Genomic DNA, 11,517 nt, shown 5'->3' with positions numbered 1-11,517 from the left:
ATCAGTCAGCCCAGCACTGCCTCTCCCTGGTCAGCTCCTCCTTGAATGGCATTCATTTCTACGTACCTGCTGGAGGAACTCAGGGTCCTCTGGTGTGTGCTTTTTCCTTCCTTTTCAAAACTCATGCTCTAAGACTTTACTGAGCTTACGGGGGAAACTGACCAATAATACCTTAGGTTATTCTCACCAGGGGTACTTTTGCATTACTAGGGATCTAAAACTGGCACGAAAGGGATATGAACAGTGTCCTTTTAGAGTCCAATCAAGAGGTTTGAGGGCATAGGAGGGCTATAAAGGTACAGGAGGGGTTTTCCTATGGCCCTGAAATCATGGCATTCTGGGTGGAGGGGCTGCCTCCTCTATGTGTTGAAGGTCACCTCCATTGCCAAACACTCCAGTGGAAAGAGAAAGATGTTCATCCATCATATCATTTTGCTGAATAGTCCAGATCAGCCCACAGGGCCTTTTGATCTGCCTGTCTGCACCTAGAAAATCCTCTGAGAATGAGGACGAGAAAATGATGAACAGTTTCCTGGACATGGAGTCAGCACCGTCCTTTCCTGGGGTTGAAAAGATGCAACTTGACATTCAGAGCCTTCTCAGTGGAGCTCATGACAAGGGTAAAGGGCGGTTTGCAATATGCTTTCATTTGCATTTCATCGTAACACGTTTACGAATGTTTCAGCATTCCATAAGGCAGTTGCTTTTTGATCCCGAATATCTCTACAGACTGGTATCAACAAGGATGGGAGATGCACCTCTTCTCAAAGCGCAGGCCTTTCCCTCGGAAGGCTTCCATGTAAGGGGAAATTGTTTTGTTTAGCCTAGAAGAGAGAATGGCCAGAAAGGAACAAGGGCCTACTCCTCCTCAGAACAAAGAAGCCATCCTGCTGGTCTTGGGGAAAGGAACGATGTGGACTGAGATTCGGAAGAACTGTTTCCCTCCCCACTGATGAGCTGGGTGGTCTTTGGCAAGTCCTTTCCTTTTGGCCTGAGTCTTCTTAGTCAGAGGACATTGAACTGAATGATATAGTCCTGTCCACTTTCAATATTTAATGTTTGGTGATAAATGAGTCTTGTGTTTCCAGGAATCCAGTATTTCCTTGCTTATCCTATTTATAACTACATAGTCTCCTAGAGAGAGAGGCACATGCGATATTATTAAAGAGTATATTAAATATTTCAAAGAGGGCCAGCTGGGTGGCTCAGTTCCTTAAGCATCTGCCTTCAGTCCAGGTCATCCCAGGATGCTGGGATTGAGCCCCCTACTGGGCTCCCGGTTCAGTAGAGCTTCTGGTTCTCCCTCCCCCTCTGCTCATGCCCTGTTTCTCACTTCCTCTCTCAAATAAATAAATAAAATCTTTAAATTAAAAAATCTTTAAATAAATAGAGATTTCAAAGAATTCTATCAGGTTTGCGTGTATGTGTATACATGTATATATACATATCATCCTTATTAGTCACTTTAAGTTAGCTCCACTAAGACCATCATTGTTTCTCTAGAGCTGGGTTTTTATATTTGAAAAGAGCATGTAGGAGAGGCGTTGAGCTTATCAGAGTAAGGTACTTCAGAGGTGCAACGCTTCCCTAAATATTTAGTGCCATTTATAAGAAGGAAGGAAACCGGTTAGACTATTACATCTTTACCTCTGAAGTTCTCTGAAGGCACAATGCTGCTCGACCTTCGTGTTTGAAATCAATCTTAGAACTCATCAGGAAGGGGTGCCTGGGTGGCTCAGTCGTTACGCATCTGCCTTTAGCTCAGGTCAGGATCCTGGGGTCCTGGGGTTAAGTCTCACATCAGGTTCCTTGCTCAGTGGAGAGCCTGCTTCTCCCTCTCCCACTCCCCCTGCTGTGTTCCCTCTCTCGCTGTGTCTCTCTCTGTCAAATAAACACATAAAACTCTTAAAAAAAAAAAAAAAGTTCTTCAATATTAAAAAAAAAGAGAGAGACCTCATCAGGAAGAAAGATATTTTTTATTCAACAGTAAATATTTTTTACTTGGATTTAAACAGACATCAGACAATACAATACACTATTTACTATTCTTTATTAATACTATATAGTGATATCACACAATATTTTATGTCATATATAATACTTGATGTTATATGTAAGATGATATTGTTAATAATAATAATGGTACAACACCAGGATTGACCAAACTAGTGGGGTTCTTCAGAGTTTGTCAGTTCTTTATAACCCGGTAAAACTATCATGAAATTCGTTTAGAGCATTTCATTTAACAGAGCACATCTGTGCCCTTAATGAATAGTAATTAAAACTCCCAGCAGCATTCCCATTAGGTGACAGAGGCTTATTATACATGTCTCCTAAAATAGGTAGACTTTAGACCTTGTAGTCTGCCTTTCCACGTGGGTGCCAGAACTTAGGAGGAAATTGAGACTTAATTTGAATTTTTCCATTTCTGGAGGAGTAGGCACTCTTTTCCAAAATAACTATTAAGACTAAGAAGCAAAATTCTGGCTTGATCATTTGCTACAACAGCATGGAGTGGTAAAACATAAAAACAAAAAACAAAAAAAACCACACCAGTAACAGATTCTAGTCTTGGTTCTAAGTGCTGTTTGACCCAACTGGGGTAAAAACACGCTCCTTTCTGATCCTCAGTCCCTCATCTATACAATGAGAGGGTGGATTAAATCCTGCCCAAGGTCATGTTTGGCTCTATTTAGCACTGAATTCCTCTCTGCTTCAATACTCCTTCTGACATCAGCCACCATGGCCAGCAACATTTCCTTGTAGACTCCAGCTATCTTCGGGAATCAAACTTTTCTATTAAGAAAGGTATAAACAGCCCCTGGGTACCCCAGCCCTTCCCCTCAGGGCTTTAGCTCCTTCTTGTTAGGGGCTGATGCCTCTTTTCCCTCTTTATCCTGTCTGGCATGTGGACCCTGACCCTTTCTAGATCATGGTTCCTCAACTGCTTTCTGTTTTCAATGTCTGGACCCAGTCCAGTCTGCTGTCAATCAGCAGGCTCTGACCTACTGTTTCTGGTGAATTTCTTAGCTTTGGTGAAACTTCTGGGTGTAGACACTTTCCATCTTCCCGGCCCTTTCCTTAACTTCCTTGGTCACTGGCCCTGCTCCTACAAGCTGTGGCTCGTCCCCAAGATGGCAACAATCTTCCTCAGCAAGATGTGCCTTGTTTGGGTTCCTCCAGAAGCCCCCTCTGAAACAAGACTCACATGATTCTGTGTGGCCTCTCTCCCGAACTGTTTTATGAAACGTCCAGTGGCTTAGCTTTCCAGTACCTTCCCATTTTTCCCTGGCTTTGGCCTCAGAAGGTCAGGAGTAAGGTTTAAGGGGTCTGATAATTCCATACCTCACATTTGTAAGGCACTTGATGGTTTATAAAGGAATTTCATGGCCCCTTATTAAAGAGCATGGAGACGAGAGTCAAAAGCATTGAGCTTGCATCTCGGTTCTCATACTTGCTGACTCTGCGATGTTGGGTAAATCATTCCTCCTTGCTCAACATTGGTTTCCTCATCTATACCTATTCCTATATTATAAGAATAATAATGGGGACACCTGCCCTCCTATGTCCCAAGTTTTGCTGCAAGGTTGAGCAGGGCAGCAACCATCAGAGATTGGGTCTACATCTTAGATACCTGGTTTTCCATAATTTTAGTGCCTGTAGCAGCCTTGTGAAGAGGTTGGTAGGATGATGTTCTTTTCTTGCTTTAAGGACCAGGGAACAGAGAATCTCTTCAAACTCTAATGCCCGGATCTATAGCTAGCTCTCCACTGCATGCGGGACATTAGTGTAGTTTCAAATCTAATCAAATCTAAAGTGCATTTGTAATGTTACATTCTTATTTTTTTAATCTTTTTTTTTAAAGATTTTATTTATTTATTTGACAGAGAGAGATTACAAGTAGGCAGAGAGAGAGAGGAGGAAGCAGGCTCCCTGCCGAGCAGAGAGCCCGATGCGGGACTCGATCCCAGGACCCTGAGATCATGACCTGAGCCGAAGGCAGCGGCTTAACCCACTGAGCCACCCAGGCACCCTGTAATGTTACATTCTTGAAGAGAAAAGCAAATACATGGCATTCTTTGAATCAGTACAGCCACAAATCTGAGATCTGGGAACAACTGGGAGACTATGATACTTGGATCCTTTAGAAAAAGTTTTGCTCTCCCTCTGCAGATTAGCCACACAGTTAACAGGATCAGTAATTTGAGATTCTAAAATGTACTAATAGGGTTGGGCTGAGAGACCGTGAACTGTGTACTTATCTGTTATTGCTTTTTTAAAATAAAATTCTCCCCAATGACTTTTAATTTCCTAGAGAGGGGGCAGCCAGCCTTTTGAAGAAACTCATTTATTTCAGGGTCAGTCCGAGTTTCTAATGTAAACGTCTTTAGGGGCTGATTTGGAGGAAATAGGGCAGGACATCTCCACTACTGCCTGAAGGCAATTTGCATCTCTTAAAGATGAAGAGGCAGAGATTAAACATAAGCTGAAACTCATCATGACTTATATATCATGGGATTTTTTTATATATCATTTCTCACAAATCCATTTTTAAAAGTTGAATATGTGATTTTTAAAGTCAAATATCTGCAAAGGAAATTGGACTGACCCGAATCTGCCTTCAGTGTTTAATGGTAAGGATGTTGTGAAATTTGAAGCAATTTTGTTTTCCATGCACATATTCTTTTTCGAGGAAGAAAATCTTTCTTTGCTCCACATTCCTCTTTGTGCCCACAGAAATGCTTGATTTGGTTTGGTATGAGTCAAACAAACTGTTCTCATCACAGTGGAGCAAAGGAAAAAAGAGCTTTTCATTCAAGTTATGGGTTCTGGAAAAATTTGTGTAAAAGCATTCTGTGTAACTGTAGTTGTTGGACACTCTTTTGTGAGCTAGCTGTAGAATAGTTATTTTCTTCTGCACCCAACAGGAAAATAATGGAGCACGAGAAAATTCAGCCTATTAAAGTGTAGGGAATATAGAGAAAGAGCTTATAGAACTCCTCCCCCCCCACTCCCATCATATGAATGTTTGTGCGCATCTATGGAGAATTCTTTCTCTCTTTCTATGCTTTCCTCGGAACTGTGCCCTGTCAGCCTCGTGGGTTTAAGAGGTGAACGACAAGATGGGAACCATAACTAAAGCTGAATTTCATGTGAAGGTATGGAATACATATTAAATCTCTTCTACCACTCATTGTCATGATTTGGTTAACATATCTTGTGTAAATAATTATGATTCTTGATTCACTTTATTTAAAGGTAGATTTCTAATAAGAAGGAAGGTAAAATGAGCCCAAAATAGAAATTACACAATTAGCCATTTCCTCTAATGCAAAAAGGCTTCTTAGCAAATGGAAACAGAACAAAACAAAACAAAAAAACAGCATCAGTGATCACAGGGGAATGAAACTGAAACCTCAACGAACCCTCTTAGAGATGGTTAAACCCAATCATCCAGTATAATAATCCAGAAGAAAACAGAGTAGCTTCTCCAATGCACTAGGACACAACTAATGTCAGCTCTGAAGTTCTTTATAAATATCTAGTGTATCAGGCAAAGCTGGGATATTAAAACTGGAGCGTGAATGGACCAAACCCAGACTTCTAGAAACCCCATGATACTTACACATTGTCATTCAACAGCATTGCTGCAGAAGAAACCCTGAAAAAAAGGCAATCCTTTCGCTTTCTCCTTCTGAAAAACCTCCATCGACCTAAAGGAGTTAGTTAAGGGTTCTCACATCATTGTTGATTCTCAGATGAAACATTGCACAGAAGTTCTGGGCCTCATCATTCACCAGGCCCCCTCCTTTTCAAACAAGCCTTTGGAAACACTTAAGTCTTGGATGTTTTGTCATTCTGGTTTGAGATCTAGCATGACTTAAAAACACTAACCAACAAGTAAATGTCAAAAGATGAAAAAAATCTTCTGCCATGTTCTGGTTTTCATAAAAAATATAGATTTAATAAGTTTCTAAAGGAGAACAGAATGGCCACATTAGAACCCTGCCAAACTTACAAACTTTGACAGTCCCACATACAGAGATGAACAGGAAAACGCATTTCACAAGAAATAAAATACATTTTTCGTCTTCTGGATTCATTGAAGAAGATGAAGAAAAGACACATCTGTCCCAAATTTCTTTGAGGGAGCTGAATGGCATTTCGTTTTCCTGAGCAAGTAAGCTTACTCTTTCTACTGGATTACCTTCGAGGGCTTTTAAAAAATAATTTTAAAGCTATCATCAAACAAAATCAAAGAGGCAAATTGAAAACTCTTTGTCTCTATTAACGTCTCAGGACTGAAAAGAAAAATTTCCGTAGATGTAGAAAGAATATCAATATAAGAAATTAAATATTTATGCATTTGCTCACCACAGGGTTTCTTGAAATAAGTAAGGTATTTCGTAGTATTATCACTTTAAAAATGGGATAATTATAGCCATTTCATAGCTCTTGTGAGGATCATATAAAATTAATGCATCTAGCTACAGAAATGTGAGGTCTATTTATTGTTACCCAGTTTAAGATTAGTTGATGGCAGCACGGGGAAGAGGGTCCCAGTGTGGACGCTGGAGCAACCTTCTCTCGGTTCAAACCCCAACTCTGCTTCTCACTACTTAACAGTGGGCAAGTTTCTTAATCTGCCTATGCTTCATTGTCATCATCTGTAAAAGGGAGATACTAATAATGTGGCTGTTTTAAGAATTAAACAAGGTAGTATACATATGTGCTGAGCGTCAGACATATTGTAAACATGTAAGTTATTTCTATGTCCTTACTGTTGCTGACATGGCCCTCACCATCATGGTCATTGTTGTGTTAATATTCCATGCTTTGTAACTGGCCTCTCTGGGGACAGATAACAGTAACCTTAGTAGTCAAGGTTACAAGCAAGGATGTCTGAAAATAAATCCCAGGACTCATGTTCTCTGGATTTCCACATCATATGTGAAATGAATGGGAGTAGTTTACCAAGTCCCCTTTGGGATGGGAAGGGCTATGATCTGAGTCTAAGAAGCAGGAGGAAGTGTATGAGAAACCCAGGACTGAAAACACTTCCTCTCCCCTACTATTACCAGCACTGCTTTGGGTCTGGACCCTGAGGCTACAGTCAGAGAGTTGCCCTGATGACCTAAGGGCAAGGCACCAGGAGTGGACACATCCCATCATCATCCTTGTTCTGAAGGATTTTAAGACCTACTCTGGAAAAATCTTACCAAGTAGCAAATGTTGAATGTGTTTTAAAGCAATTCTCCAAAATTGCAAGGAAGTCTGAATTTGATGTTCATATAAGTAAAACTCATTGTACGTATAAATGATGTATCAGGATCTCGAAGGACCAATTCAAGCAACCTCTCCAGATAAGGTAACCTTCTGGTATACCAGCAGACTCATCTAATCCAACAGTGCCCACTCCAGGAAGAGAGCTTTCCCACCATATATATAAATCTGTGTCTAGTTTGCAAATTCAGTAAATGTTGTAGGAAAAAGCCAAATCATCGAATACGTCAGTAAAATAGACTGGCATTTTGGCTGTATGTAGACAGAAGATCTGAAATGTTGATTTATATAAACTGCTATTACGGATACTTTTCCTATGCTTGATTATAGTCCTTTTCTCCTTTTAATAGGAAAATCATTAAAAACTCAGTGACATTGCCAATTTTTGTTTTTATTTTACTTATATTTGAGGAGAACAGTTAAAATATTTCCCTTAGGTAGTGCCTCTCTATCTTCAGCCTGCTTTGGAAACATCCACAGTGCTCTTTTAAAAGGCAGATTCTCAGGCCCCACACTATGAACAAAGTCAGCTGCTTTGACGTGTGGGAAAAAGTCGATAGGTATAGAAATAAATATTAGGGCAAGAAATACTTTTCAGAAAAATTAATGACATGTGGACTGCCTCTCCATTTGCAAAATGAGAATTAAGAGTCTTATGCTGAAATGTGTTTTAGATGTTCTGATACAACTATCCCCAAGACTCGTTCCAAAACCTAACTCATCAGTCCTTCTTATTATATATTCTGTCTGATTATACAAGTTCTGTTTTTCATAAAATAGAGATTTAATTATTTCTAAAGAAGAGCATAGTTTTATGGTAAGTTGTCTTTTTTGGGAATTAATTAGTATATAAGTAAAGGAGTGAATGCCTAGAAAAAAATATATAAGAATGAGAAGAAAAACATTAGCTGGAGACAGGATTTTTCTCCCTTTTGAATATATATGTTTTACATAACAGGAAATTCTGTAGTTTATTTTTAGAAGGATGTAACATACATGCCTAAAGAAATAACCATAATCTGCTCTTTCATGAGAATATAGATAAGACCTTCTGAAATTCCTAAATACTACATTTTCTGGAAAGTTCCCAGCAATCACAAAGATAGCCTGGTCCAAACAAAACTAACACACTCTGAGAATAAGGCCAGCAAAATCTTTAAATTCACAATCATCATATATTTTATTACTTGAAGTTTAAGAGTATAATATTCCTTGAACTAAAATGGCCCCTTTTTTCTACTTTTGATAAGTAACTCCGATCTGATGATCGCTCAAAGACGGTAATATCTGTACACCCAAGTACTCTCCCTTAGCTTGTTGGTACCGACCTTAATATTCTCTCTGTCTCTGCACCTAGATTACACTTAAGCTCTGAGGATTGCCTCCTGCCCATCCACCCCCCAAATTTCCAAGCCTCTAAATACCTGTCAACACTCTGAGTGACGAAAATCAAGTGTGGCTACATTCAGAATTATTAGTGTTTTTGATAGGTCCAAAAGCAGAGATGAGAAAGAAGAGGCAATTGTGATTGTATCTTTGTATCTTTATTGACCTCATAGCCTCATGATAGAAGTCTAATCAAAGAATTAAGTCATCTGAAGCCATGGTTCCCATTTTCAATGCCCATGGATTGAAGACATACAGTCTTCAAGGAGCAGCAAGGAGAAAGAAAGCACTGGAACAGAGTCAAGAAGCCGGGGTCCTAATTCTGACCTTCTGACCAATTAGCTCTGTAGCATTGGGCAAATCATTTAAATCCTGTTGGAATTAATTTCCCCACTTGTGAAATAAATGAATTGGACTACATAATCCCAGAATTCACATCTAGCATTAAAGCTTTAGAATGGACAAAAAGGTGTGCGTGCACGTGCGTGCACGTGTGTGTGTGTGTGTGTGTACTCTCCATGACTAACAACAGAGCCAGCTAACAGTAAGCAAGTGAGTAACCAATAATACTTTTCAATTTGTGCAGTTGACTGACAAACAATGCTCTATGCAGATATTCATTGTTTTACAGAAATGCACCTAGTCTGGGAGGTACAAGAATGGGATAGCAGAAGAAGTTAGGTATTCGTCTCCTAGTCAAACCAACCCTATTAACTAAATCAGATTGATCTAAATGTTAGGAGATCTCCTTGGAGCTGTCTGTTCAGAATGCTTAGACAGGAAGCAAGAATGGCTTCTTTGCAACAACAGTGGACAATTTGCCTTTAAAAATTATTTTTATATTTCTAAAGTAGCTTAAATAACCAAGCAAAAATACACAGAAGTGCTCCAGCTACAGAAATTATTATTCCATACTGAACGATCCATTGATGGTTCCTTTCTGTGGAAGAAAGACCCTTTGTTCTTTAGGGCTTTAGCCAAAGTAAAGAGAACCATACCAACCAATAAGCACATTAAAGTGACAAGAATTTTCCTTTTTAAGTAAGTGTGTGTGCATAAAAATTTGTGTGGTATATACAGATATGCTACTGTGGCAATAATTTCCATTCAATGCCATAAAAATGATGAGATGTGCTTCTTCCTACTGGAGAAATGTTAAGTGTCACCTATCACCCTTGTTCTGTCCTATTTTGCCACAACCTCTGACTCAACCAGGCTGCCAAAGGCCTCAGAAGCTTTCACTTATTTTCTTCTACTGGAAAGTACTAGAGTTACCTCAAGAAGTAACCCCAGGATTAATAAACTCTAGTCCACATTCATTTGTGCTTCCTGCCTTGCAAGAAGGTGAATGGAAAGGGAGATGTGGTGAGTCTTCCCAGGAGCCCCACAGATTAACTGACTAAATGAGTTAAACAGAAATGTCAGGAAGGGAGAGGGAGTTTGGAAGACAGTTTGGAAGCCCAGCCTCCATCAGAGGCATCACTATGGGAGGTCAGGAAACATGTCATCCTCCAAGATGACCAACAAGCTCTCAAACTCAAGGAACACCCCCAACCTAGCAGGACACAGAATCTGCCTCTTACCAGATGATGGCTCTTAAGCCAGTGCGCTAAATTTTTGGCAGAAATGTAGCTCTGTAAGGTATGCAAGCTGACCTCGTGTGTCTGAACAATGCTGCAGCTGAGAGTCACTGAGTAAAAATAAATAGAAGACAGATTTGTTCCAAGTCCATAGAACATTTGACAGACACTGTCATGAAAGAATTTGCTATGGCTTATCACATCTATCATCTACTTGTGGATTCCAGAAAATAGTTAGGAAGTTATAGAAGCTTGGGTTTTGTCTTCTGTTTTTAATTTTTTAACCCTAAAAAATTGTTTTCATTATCCTTATTAAAGTTCTAGAGTTAGTATCTTAAGGAATTGTTAGCACCAGGCAATACAGAGAAGTGAATAATTAGCATGTTTGGAGAATTGATATTAACCAATCTGGGTGACACAGATAGCAGCATACGTTGTGCAATTTAGTCATCTAATGACATCGTATTTCCAGTCAGAAAATGGTAGAAGAGATTCTGGAAGCCTGTTTGAAGTGGACAAAGTTTTGGTAGGTGCCAAGATGGAATTCCCACAGGCTTAATTCTACCTTCATTCCTTTGAAAACATTCAGATTATAAGCTGTCATAACATGAAATTGACCAAATGTTCTGCAGAAAAGGTAGTTCTGCAGGTCAAATTATTCCACACAAAACAGTCATTACTCCTTAAACAAAGCCTGAAAATTCTTGCCTTCTGGTCTCTGCGTAAGCTGTTTCTCCCACCCAGGCTGTCCTCTTGGTATCGACAGCTACATAAGGGAATCATATCATTCATTTAACAAATATTTACTGAAACCATAGTCTATGCGAGGCATCGATTGAGATGGTGGGTGGTGAACAAAAGACAAAATACCTGCACTCATGAAGCTTCCATGTAAGTCGAGAGAGATGGGTGGTATCAAGTTTAAATGGCCATAGCGAGGTAGACTCGGTGGGAGGAAGTCCAAGCTACCCATCCCAGGCTTACGATCCATTCTTCCCACTGTGTTCTCCCACACACACCTGTTCCCATTTCACTGACCTGACCCAGCAGTAGGTGGCCAAGGAAAGAAGCTGCCTGGTAGGCACAGGACCAACTTTTTGTTTGCCCAGCTGTCAGCTCTTTCCTCTGCCATGGTTTCATGCTGGTAGACATCCTTGTGAGACACAGGATGCTTTGTGTCCATTTCCCAAGGTCCATCCCTATGCCCCTTCCAGAATTTTGGGTCTCCTATCTTCTAGTTTTACTCTTTCTAGGCTCCTGACAAATA

Source organism: Mustela nivalis (genome assembly GCF_964662115.1).
Source record: "Mustela nivalis genome assembly, chromosome: 2".
Taxonomy (NCBI): domain Eukaryota; kingdom Metazoa; phylum Chordata; class Mammalia; order Carnivora; family Mustelidae; genus Mustela; species Mustela nivalis.
Note: the sequence above shows the minus strand (reverse complement) of the source record.